Consider the following 11,251-nt stretch of genomic DNA (forward strand, 5'->3'; position numbering starts at 1 on the left):
ATAATCGTCGGTAAAAGTTACATAGAAGCGGTTAGCATCCCTTGTGGCGAATCTGAAGGTTCCACACACATCGGTGTGTATGATATCCAACAAACCCTCACCTCTTTCACAAGTACCAGTGAAAGGTGACTTGGTCATCTTTCCAAGCAACCAAGATTTGCATGTGTCATCCGACTTTAACTCAAATGACTCCAACACTCCATCCTTTTGGAGTTGGGCTATGTGCTTCTTGTTGACATGTCCAAGACGAAAATGCCACAAGCATGCCTTGTCTAAACCATTGGACGAATCAATATGCAATACATTATTTCCTAAGTTGTCTACAACCATCACAGTTTCATATATACCATTACAAGGAAATGATTCAAAATAAAATGTACCATTATAAAAAGCATTTATAGAACCAATTTCATTGTTAAATGAAAATCTAAAACCTTATTTATACAAACCATGAAAAGAAATAATGTTTCTCGCCATATCTGACGAGTAGCAATAATTGTTCAAATCTAGCCCTAACCCATTACTAAGCAATAAAGAATAAACTCCAATCTTGGTGAAAAGTGACGCTTTCCTATTCCTCATGATCAAGTTCATCTTCCCGTGCTCCACATCCCTACTTCTTTTTAGACCCTTCAAATCAGAACAAATATGAAACCCACATCCTGTATCAAGGACCGAAGAACTAGCATGTGATGAGTTGTTAGATTGAATAGTGTAAATACCTACTAAGGTGGGCTTTATCTTCCCATCCTTAATGTCCTGCAAGTATTTAGGGCAGCTTCGTTTCCAATTCCCTTATTCATGACAATGGAAGCACTCTGCTTCCTTTGGATTGGATGAGGGAGTAGCAGAACCACCTTTGGACCCACTTGAAGAGGATCCATCATGAGACTTTCCCTTGTGATTCTTTAAAGGAGCTTTCCTTTTCTTCCCTTTCCCATGTCCAATTTCCAGTACTGGGGCAGCACCAGTAGGAGTGGGTACAACAGACTTGCCTTTTAAACTACTTTCAGCAGTTCTCAGTAGGCCTTGAAGCTTACTTAGAGTGACTTCCTCCTTGTTCATACGATAAGTCATTCTACACTGATCATAACAAGGAGGCAAAGAGTGTAGGATAATGTCGATAGCCAACTCTTCGTCAAAATTGACATTCAACTTCAGCAAGCGGTCCATATATCTTTGCATCTTTTGCAAGTGGGCCATGATGGACTCTCCATCCTTTATTTTTGTTGTTATCATGGAGGCAATGATTTCATACCTTTCTTGTTGAGCACTCTGATGGTACCTTTCCATCAAGTCCTGGTACATCTCGAAAGGCCGGAAGTCCTCGTAGGACTTCTAAAGCTTAAAAGTCATAGTGGCTAGCATGATGCACGACACCTTTGTCGTGTCCTTCTCATGATCCCTATACTCAGCCAGTTTCTCAGGAGTAGCAGTTTCTTCATCAATCTCCTTTAGCTCTTTGTCGAGGACATATTCCTTTTCCACGTATCGAATGGCCATGCGAATGTTTCAAATCCAGTCGTTGAAATTCGACCCATGGAAAATGATCCTCCCACATAGGTTCATGAGGGAGACTGTGACAACCGTCAATTTCCGGTCAAGTCAAAGTCAAATAAAATCAACAAGTCAAACCGGTCAACTCCGTTAACCCTTGTATATTAGGGTTTCCGTTATGTTTCCTATTGTACAACTCGCGATCTTAATACAAAGTATCACTTAGATTTTTCACGTGTTCGGAAATTCAAAAACCTAATCAGGGTAAGTGATGAAACTACTCGACAAAACATTATTCCATACCCCTCGAGGGCGTATAACATTCATAACGAGGCTTAACGGGATTTACAAACCTTGCGTTGTGAAGCCAAACACTCAAAAAGGTCGCAAACGAAATCTCTCTCAATCTCTTTCACTCTATCTCTCTCTATTAAAAATCTCTCCCACATCTCTCCCAAATCTCTCTCAAAACTTCTTTTAACTTTTTATAATCATTCGGGTCATCCCGACACTTAACTTGGTGAAAAACCGCTCGAAACGGGAAGATACCTTGAAAAATAGCCATATAGGGCCGAAGCCTCTCTAGAACCGAAACTCTCTATTAGGGCCGAAGCATCTCTATAGGGGCCGAACCCGAAGCTGCTGAACCGAAGCTTCTGAACCGAACCTGCCATGTACCGAACCCGAACCTCGGAGGACCGAACCCGAAGGTCCCTTCGGACCGAACCTCCTTTCGCTTCCTTTCACCTTCGGTCCATGACAGCAGGGACCGAACCTCCGGCCCACATCCTTTGGGCAAGGACACAAGTTTTTCCTGCTGTAAGCCCCATTTCACCTGGTTTGCGACCACGACTTCGTTTTAGACCCGTTTTTCATGATTTTAACGTGGGATTTTCACCCAAAATTATATTTCAACATATACGACCCCATATTTCATAATTTAATCACGTTTTGAGTGCAATCTTTATCCAAAATGAGTAGGTGAGATATTTAGGTGGAGTGTTGACTTATCCTTTGGGCAAGGACACAAGTTACCTCCCATACCCACTCCATGACCAGCCTTAGTCACTATTCCACCTTACCTGTTCATTCCATCGTCCTTTTCCCACTCTTTTCCAGCCATAATCTTGATCAAAGGCTGGAGAAATCCTTATCTCTCCTCCCATTTCACTCACTCTCTACCAAGAAGCAAAACTCTATTCTCTCTCACTTCCTCTCTCCAAAACTTGAGATTCAAGGGCTGTTCTTGAGTTCTTTCTTCACTTTTGGTAAGTACCTTCATCCTACACTTGATTATCTTACACCTCTTCACTCAATTTAAGAGTTCCTTACACAAATATCATCATATTTGTTGTTAGATCTTCGAATCTTCAAGCATCTTCTAAGTGTTCTTGACTTGGAAACTCCTTTTCTTCATCATCCATCTACTGAAACCACACAAGGTGAGTTCATACCCCCATATTTTCATGTTTTCTTAAAGTTTTAGGGGGGGGGGGGGGGAATACAAGTTAAAATACCAAAAACTTAACTAAATTCAAACAACAGCTTTCATCAGAAAAGTTGACTCTTATTCACGGACTGTTTTAACCATCCTAAACTTAATATCTTTCAAAAATGTTTAATATGAAAATATTCCAGATTCATACCTTTAAAATTACTACTTGCACATCTTCATACGATTTTTCTACGATTTATGGTGATTTTTACAAAACTGCCTATCATTTCAGAAACGAATTCGGACCAGTCTGTGAATATGAACGTTTTCACACAAGTTAAAGACTTCTAAAAATTATAATAAAAACTATGAAAAAACTAGACACATTTTATGAACTCTCAGAGTTTACGGATTCAATTTTCGACTTCGTATGATTTTTCTATGATATTTTTAAAACAATGCAGAAAGGTTAAAAAGTAGTTAACAGCTTACAACTTTCATAACACTTTGTAACATGTTGAGCAAAGTGCATAACAATAAGTTTCTAAATGTTGAATGTATGTCTTGTTAGTTTATCATCATAAACAGAAATTAGTCATTCATGATAAGGTTTTTCCATTCATTTCGAACACATATAATAAAGTACAATAAGTATAGTTTATGGAGTTTACGATAAAAGCACACCACAGAAAAGGTTTTAATCTCAAAACAAATGGCTTTTCAAACACTACATGATAAACTATAATAGTAATAGTTTAAGGATTTCATATCGCTAATTTATTCATAAAAGGTGATTTCACTTCCACCACGGAAGGGGTTTAATACTCAAACTATATGTAAACTAGTTAACGTAAATTGTGAGACACATCTTCATTATACTCTTTGAGTACTGGTTAAAAATCCTGAATTAGTTATAATCAGAGTCTCTTGTAGGGAGAGCGTGATAATTGTGTATAGATCTATATTGGGTCTGACAAACCCACACCTTAGCTGCATGCAACAGCTAGACCGGTAGGTCTGGGGTGACAAATGTCATTAACATTCCGACGTCTGAAGAACGTCGCAGCAGGTCATCCGGTTGTAGTATGGTTATAACGATTCACATAGGGAGTTAACAATCTTTCAAGTTTACAGGGAACATTCTACTTTAAAAGGGGTTTTATCTATTTAAAACTACAAAAACACACACGTATTCTCGGTCTTGGGATTTAAGGCTACATAACTTTTTGTAAGGAAAATATTGGACTTTCTTTGGAAACACATTTCTATTAAAACTACGTTTCACCTAGAATTGTTAGACTTCAGCTATAATTGCTAAGTGTACATGTTAGGGTTATATATGAATTTAGTCACAATCGACTTAGAATTGGTTGGCCCACCTTACTTCCTGTTCCTTGTTTGGTTGTGGACCTAGGGCAGACCCATTATATTCGACGGTTTATTTAACTTGAATTTTATATAACTTATATACACTGGGTGATTATAGAAGGAATCTACGGGTCTTTCTAGGGTACATTATTGCATAACATAGGAGCTTTCATTTCACACTTAATAAAGAAAATATTGGATTTTCTGGAATCATACTCTATCGCTTTTACAAGGAAAATGGCTTCTTTCTCAAATAAAACTCTTAAGAACTCACCAACTTAATTGTTGACACTTTTTCAAAACTACTTGTATTCTCAGGAAATCAGTGAAACAGGAAATCAACAACATCTTGAGGATAGGACGTTAAATCGTCAAACAGTTCATTTTGTCATCATAATGTAATTGATTTTTAAACATGTAAACATATACTATGGTGTAACCTTTTCAATTATATTTATGATGGTTGTATTTACTTTGAACACTATTATACTCGTTGTTGTGATACAATACATGAAGTCCTCCACCCCGGACGTTTCCGCCATCCTTGGTTTGGGGGTGTGACAAATTGGTATCAGAGCATTGTTTATAGTTAACTAAGTATATCGAACCACATAAGATATACAAACTATAAATGCATTGGGACTAAAGTCTCTGATTAAACATTTTGAAATAACTATACTTTTAGAAACAAATAGTTTCTTGTTAAAAGTATACATGCATGCATACATACTAAGGTCAGCATCATACTAGAACAAAACAAAAGTGGTGATTGTTGAACGGCACAAGTAGGCTTGGGGATGTATAGTCAGGTCTGGGAATGACATAGCCTGATCAACTATGTCTATCCCAGAAGTGATTAGCATATGCCCGGGAATGGTTGTGGCATTGCAACAAGTCTAAAAACTTACCAACTCTATCTACAAGGAAACCTTGAAAACATAAGACAAACATTAAAATACTATAGGAGTATTTGGTGAATCTATAACCAACTTATGTGAAAACTAAAGACCCCTATTAGTAGATCTATAATGACTGAGTGCATACGCTAAGGTTATACATAATTAAAGATATTATAGACTCAGAATCTATGACTATTTCTCTACTTCCTGTTCCTTGTTTGGTTGTGGACTTAGAGTAGAGTCATTTATTCGAAGGTCTATTCTATCTCAGATTATGTATAACTGGTATGCACTATGTGATTATAGACGTGACTAATGAGGATCACCCCCTATAAGTAATTATAGGATTAGACGCCTATTAATTATCTCTTCTACCCCTATTCTCGCACAAGCAACGTGACGGGAGCTCAACTACCAAGAGACCATATTCTTCCTAACCAGGAAAATGGTGGTTGGATCAGAGAAGATTTCGAAGAGGATCCTGAAGAAATAATAGAGGAAGACCCCGAAGACAATTCGGAAGAGGAGCGAGAGGAAGAGAAACCGAAGGAAAACAAAGGAAAAGAAGAAATGGGAGAAGACCCCGATGAGGCTTCCATGGTCCGACAACTCGATAAGCCGTATATTTACAGAGACGGAGTTGGGAACAACGCTAACACCCTCCCTATGACATGGATTAGGTTTCTACAACCTTAGCAGAGGAGGATTAGTAGACAGGGCTCTCCTTGTCATGGTACGCCGCATCACTCACTTGAGCGTACAAACACGAGTAACGGTCAGCCGAAATCATGGAGATTGGCGCTACCACCAAGATCACTGCAATTCGCCTTCGTCACCTGGATAGAGGCCACGAACAGATCGAAGAACACACCAAAGCCTTCAGAGGGAAGTGATCGCAACTCGAGCCGAGATTAGAGAGTATCGGGAACGTCAAACAACGTTAGAGAAAACGCGTGATAATAGCAGGACATCAAATAACAGAAGCCAGGGCAGAGGATAGGGCAATGCAGACTTTCATGTCTTGATTCTATGGCCCACGAAACATCACCCGCCACGAGTAGTGTGTACACTACGGACATACCATTACAGACTCAAACTCTTGGCGTGCGTTTGACCACTGCCCCGTCATATACATAAATTCAACCCTTCAAATTTAGAGACTACACAATTCAAGGGGTCGTGTCGCCGTCAAAGTTTTTCCTTACATTAACGAAATATAGACCTAATATAAGGTCAAACTTTTCTGAACTCAATGTACTAGATTATATCAATAAAATGGGCATACATTTTATTTCATTGGGAGTTTACCACATACTTCATAACCTGGTATTACAAACGATTTGCTTATGGTGACTTTAAGATTGCTTAATGTATACCTCAAGATTATGTGTAATTAAGAGACGATCGACTTAGAAATGATGAGTCCGCCTCAGGTCCTGTTCCTTGTTTGGTTGTGGACCTAGGGCAGACTCATTAAGTTCAACGGCCTATTGGACCTTAATTATACACAACTGGTATATGCCAAGTGATCTTAGGAGTAGATCAGGCGTGGAACAAAGATTACAAGATTACATTCGAGTCATTACTACTAAATTCATAAGTTTATTTATATAGGCCTCTACTATGAATTGATTGCCACATTCGAAAAATCGGGAAATACTATACTTGAAAACTAATAACCTAGTTTTGCAACACTCCTACTATCAGTACTAGTAACATCAGTGCGAATCAATTGCAATAACAATAACATCAATCAAAACGGAACACACTAAAAAGAAACACAGGATGCACTATCACTCTAATGAACCTTTTGTGCGAATATAGCTTAACACATGTTTTACCTAAAAAGATATTGTTGTCGTCATTCGATTTCGATTGGTATAGTCCTCACCTTCCCGATTAAACGGCTACGAAAGGACCATTCACATAACCCACTGAACATCGAAACCCTCATCTCTCATAAACACAAATCCGACACGGACCTCCAGGTCATCTCTCGCTGCGAAACCCCAAAACACTCACCAGAGGAGTATTATACCTTCCGAAACCTTTCCACAAGTAATTCCAGAAGACCCTTTGGGAATGTCACGCATGCAGCAGATAAGGTTCAAGCACAGAAGCTTGGAACGAATACAGTTAGTCTATCACTACTAAGTGTATACGCGAGGATAATACATAATTAAGATTCTACGGACATTGGATGTGTGTTTCCGCCCTATTTCCTGTCCCTTGTCTGGTTGTGGACTTGGGGCAGAGTCACCCATCCAACTGTCTTACCAACCTTAATTACATACGACCTATATGCGCAAGTTAATGATAGATGGACCAGGTACGAGTCCTACCATGAACTTCGGGACAAGGCTACCCAGGAGTGCGAGTGAACGTTCTACCATCTGAATAAGTCTTATCTCCTATATAAAAACAAAAGGTTTTTACTAGTAAATCTATGACGGCTAGTGTAAACTTTATGGTCATATATCATTAAGATTATATGGACTTAGAATGTGTAATTCCGCCTTATTTCCTGTTCCTTGTTTGGTTGTGGGCTTAAGGCGGGGTCAGTCATCCGAATGCCCTTGAAATCTTAATGATATACGACTAGTTTACACCAAGCGATTATAAAAGATCTGGTAGGACTTATATTGCAAATTTCATCACAAATTGTTGAAGCACTCGTAATACTAGTACTCGCTAATTACATTATAAAATATTCAGAGTAGTAATACCAAGAATAAAGTGGAGAGCATAAGGGCATATACATAGAATACACCACCATTCCAAAACAATCACTGGTGGTTATAAATTGACTTAACACCGGTTACAATAAGATGTCCAAACGTCGTCAATTAACATAAGATGGCTTGGTCCTTACCATATCAATTCCATGTGCTACAAAAAGTACCCACATCTTTTCCCCAAACTCTCGTAGTCCCAGTCAAAACGCTAATTTCGGGACAAAATTCCTTGTTACGGGGGGATGATGTGACAACCGTCAATTTCCGGTCAAGTCAAAGTCAAATAAAGTCAACAAGTCAAACCGGTCAACTCCGTTAACCCTTCAATATTAGTGTTTCTGTTATGTTTCCTATTGTACAACTCGCGATCTTAATACAAAGTATCACTTAGATTTTTCATGTGTTCGGAAATTCAAAAACCTAATCAGGGTATGTGATGAAACTACTCAACAAAACATTATTCCATACCCCTCGAGGGCGTATAACATTCCTAACGAGGCTTAACGGGATTTACGAACCTTGCGTTGCGAAGCCAAACACTCAAAAAGGTCGCAAACAAAATCTCTCTCAATCTCATTCACTCTATCTCTCTCTATCAAAAATCTCTCCCAAATCTCTCTCAAAACTTCTTTCAATGTTTTATAATCATTTGGGTAATCCCGACACTTAACTTGGTGAAAAACCGCTCGAAACGGGAACATACCTTGAAAAATAGCCATATAGGGCCGAAGCCTCTCTAGAACCGAAACTCTCTATTAGGGCCGAAGCCTCTCTATAGGGGCCGAACCCGAAGTTGCTGAACCGAACCTGCCATGTACCGAACCCGAACCTCGGAGGACCGAACCCGAAGGTCCCTTCGGACCGAACCTCCTTACGCTTCCTTTCACCTTCGGTCCATGACAGTAGGGACCGAACCTCCGGCCCACATCCGAGAAGCTTCGCTGTAGGCCCCATTTCACCCGGTTTTCGACCACGACATCGTTTTAGGCCCGTTTTTCATGATTTTAACGTGGGATTTTCACCTAAAACTATATTTCAACATATAAGACCCCATATTTCATAATTTAATCACGTTTTGAGTGCAATCTTTATCCAAAATTAGTAGTTGAGATATTTAGGTGGAGTGTTGACTTATCCTTTGGGCAAGGATATAAGTTACCTCCGATACCCACTCCATGACCAGCCTTAGTCACTATTCCACCTTACCTGGTCATTCCATCGTCCTTTTCCCACTCTTTTCCATCCATAATCTTGATCAAAGGCTGGAGAAATCCTTATCTCTCCTCCCATTTCACTCACTCTCCACCAAGAAGCAAAACTCCATTCTCTCTCACTTCCTCTCTCCAAAACTTGAGATTCAAGGGCTGTTATACAGTTCTTTCTTCACTTTTGGTAAGTACCTTCATCCTACACTTGATTATCTTACACCTCTTCACTCAATTTAAGAGTTCCTTACACAAATACCATCATATTTGTTGTTAGATCTTCGAATCTTCAAGCATCTTCTAAGTGTTCTTGACTTGGAAACTCCTTTTCTTCATCATCCATCTACTGAAACCACACAAGGTGAGTTCATACCCCCACATTTTCATGTTTTCTTCAAGTTTTAGGGGGGGGGGATACAAGTTAAAATACCAAAAACTTAACTAAATTCAAACAACAGCTTTCATCAGAAAAGTTGAGTCTTATTCACGGACTGTTTTAACCATCTTAAACTTAATATCTTTTAAAACTGTTTAATATGCAAATATTTCAGACTCATACCTTTCAAATTACTACTTACACATCTCCATACGATTTTTCTACGATTTATGGTATTTTTACAAAACTGCCTATCATTTCAGAAACGAATTCGGACCAGTCTGTGAATATGAACGTTTTCACACAAGTTAAAGACTTCTAAAAATTATAATAAAAATTAAGAAAAAACTAGACACATTTTATGAACTCTCAGAGTTTACAGATTCAATTTTCAACTTCGTATGATTTTTCTATGATATTTTTAAAACAATCCAGAAAGGTTAAAAAGTAGTTAACAGCTTACAACTTTCGTAACACTTTGTAACATGTTGAGCAAAGTGCATAACAATAAGTTTCTAAATGTTGAATGTATTTCTTGTTAGTTTATCATCATAAATAGAAATTAGTCATTCATGATAAGGTTTTTCCATTCATTTCGAACACATATAATAAACTACAATAAGTATAGTTTATGGAGTTTACGATAAAAGCACACCACAGAAAAGGTTTTACTCTCAAAACAAATGGCTTTTCAAACACTACATGATAAACTATAATAGTAATAGTTTAAGGATTTCATATCACTAATTTATTCATAAAAGGTGATTTCACTTCCACCACGAAAGGGGTTTAATACTCAAACTATATGTAAACTAGTTAACGCAAATTGTGAGACACGTCTTCATTGTACTCTTTGAGTACTGGTTAAAAATCCTGAATTAGTCATAACCAGAGTCTCTTGTAGGGAGAGCGTGATAATTGTGTATAGATCTATATTGGGTCTGACAAACCCACACCTTAGCTGCATGCAACAGCTAGATCGGCAGGTCTGGGGTGACAAATGTCATTAACATTCCGACGTCTGAAGAACGTCGCAGCAGGTCATCCGGTTGTAGTATGGTTATAACGACTCACATAGGGAGTTAACAATCTTTCAAGTTTACAGGGAACATTCTACTTTAAAAGGGGTTTTATCTATTTAAAACTACAAAACACACACGTATTCTCGGTCTTGGGATTTAAGGCTACATAACTTTTTGTAAGGAAATTATTGGATTTTTTTTGGAAACACATTTCTATTAAAACTACGTTTCATCTAGAATTGTTAGACTTCAGCTATAATTGCTAAGTGTAGATTTTAGGGTTATATATGAATTTAGTCACAATCGACTTAGAATTGGTGGGCCCGCCTTACTTCATGTTCCTTGTTTGGTTGTGGACCTAGGGCAGACCCATTATATTCGACGGTTTATTTAACTTGAATTTTATATAACTTATATACACCGGGTGATTATAGAAAGAATCTACGGGTCTTTCTAGGGTACATTATTGCATAACATAGGAGCTTTCATTTAACACTTAATAAAGAAAATATTGGATTTTCTGGAATCATACTCTATCGCTTTTACAAGGAAAACGGCTTCTTTCTCAAATAAAACTCTTATGAACTCACCAACTTAATTGTTGTCACTTTTTCAAAACTACTTGTATTCTCAGGAAATCAGTGAAACAGGAAATCAACAACATCTTGAGGATGGGACGTTAAATCGTCAAACAGTTCATTTTGTCATCATAAT

This window comes from Lactuca virosa, chromosome 9, assembly GCF_052849685.1.
Source record: "Lactuca virosa cultivar CGN04683 chromosome 9, Lactuca_virosa_CGN04683_v6, whole genome shotgun sequence".
In the NCBI taxonomy this organism is placed as follows: domain Eukaryota; kingdom Viridiplantae; phylum Streptophyta; class Magnoliopsida; order Asterales; family Asteraceae; genus Lactuca; species Lactuca virosa.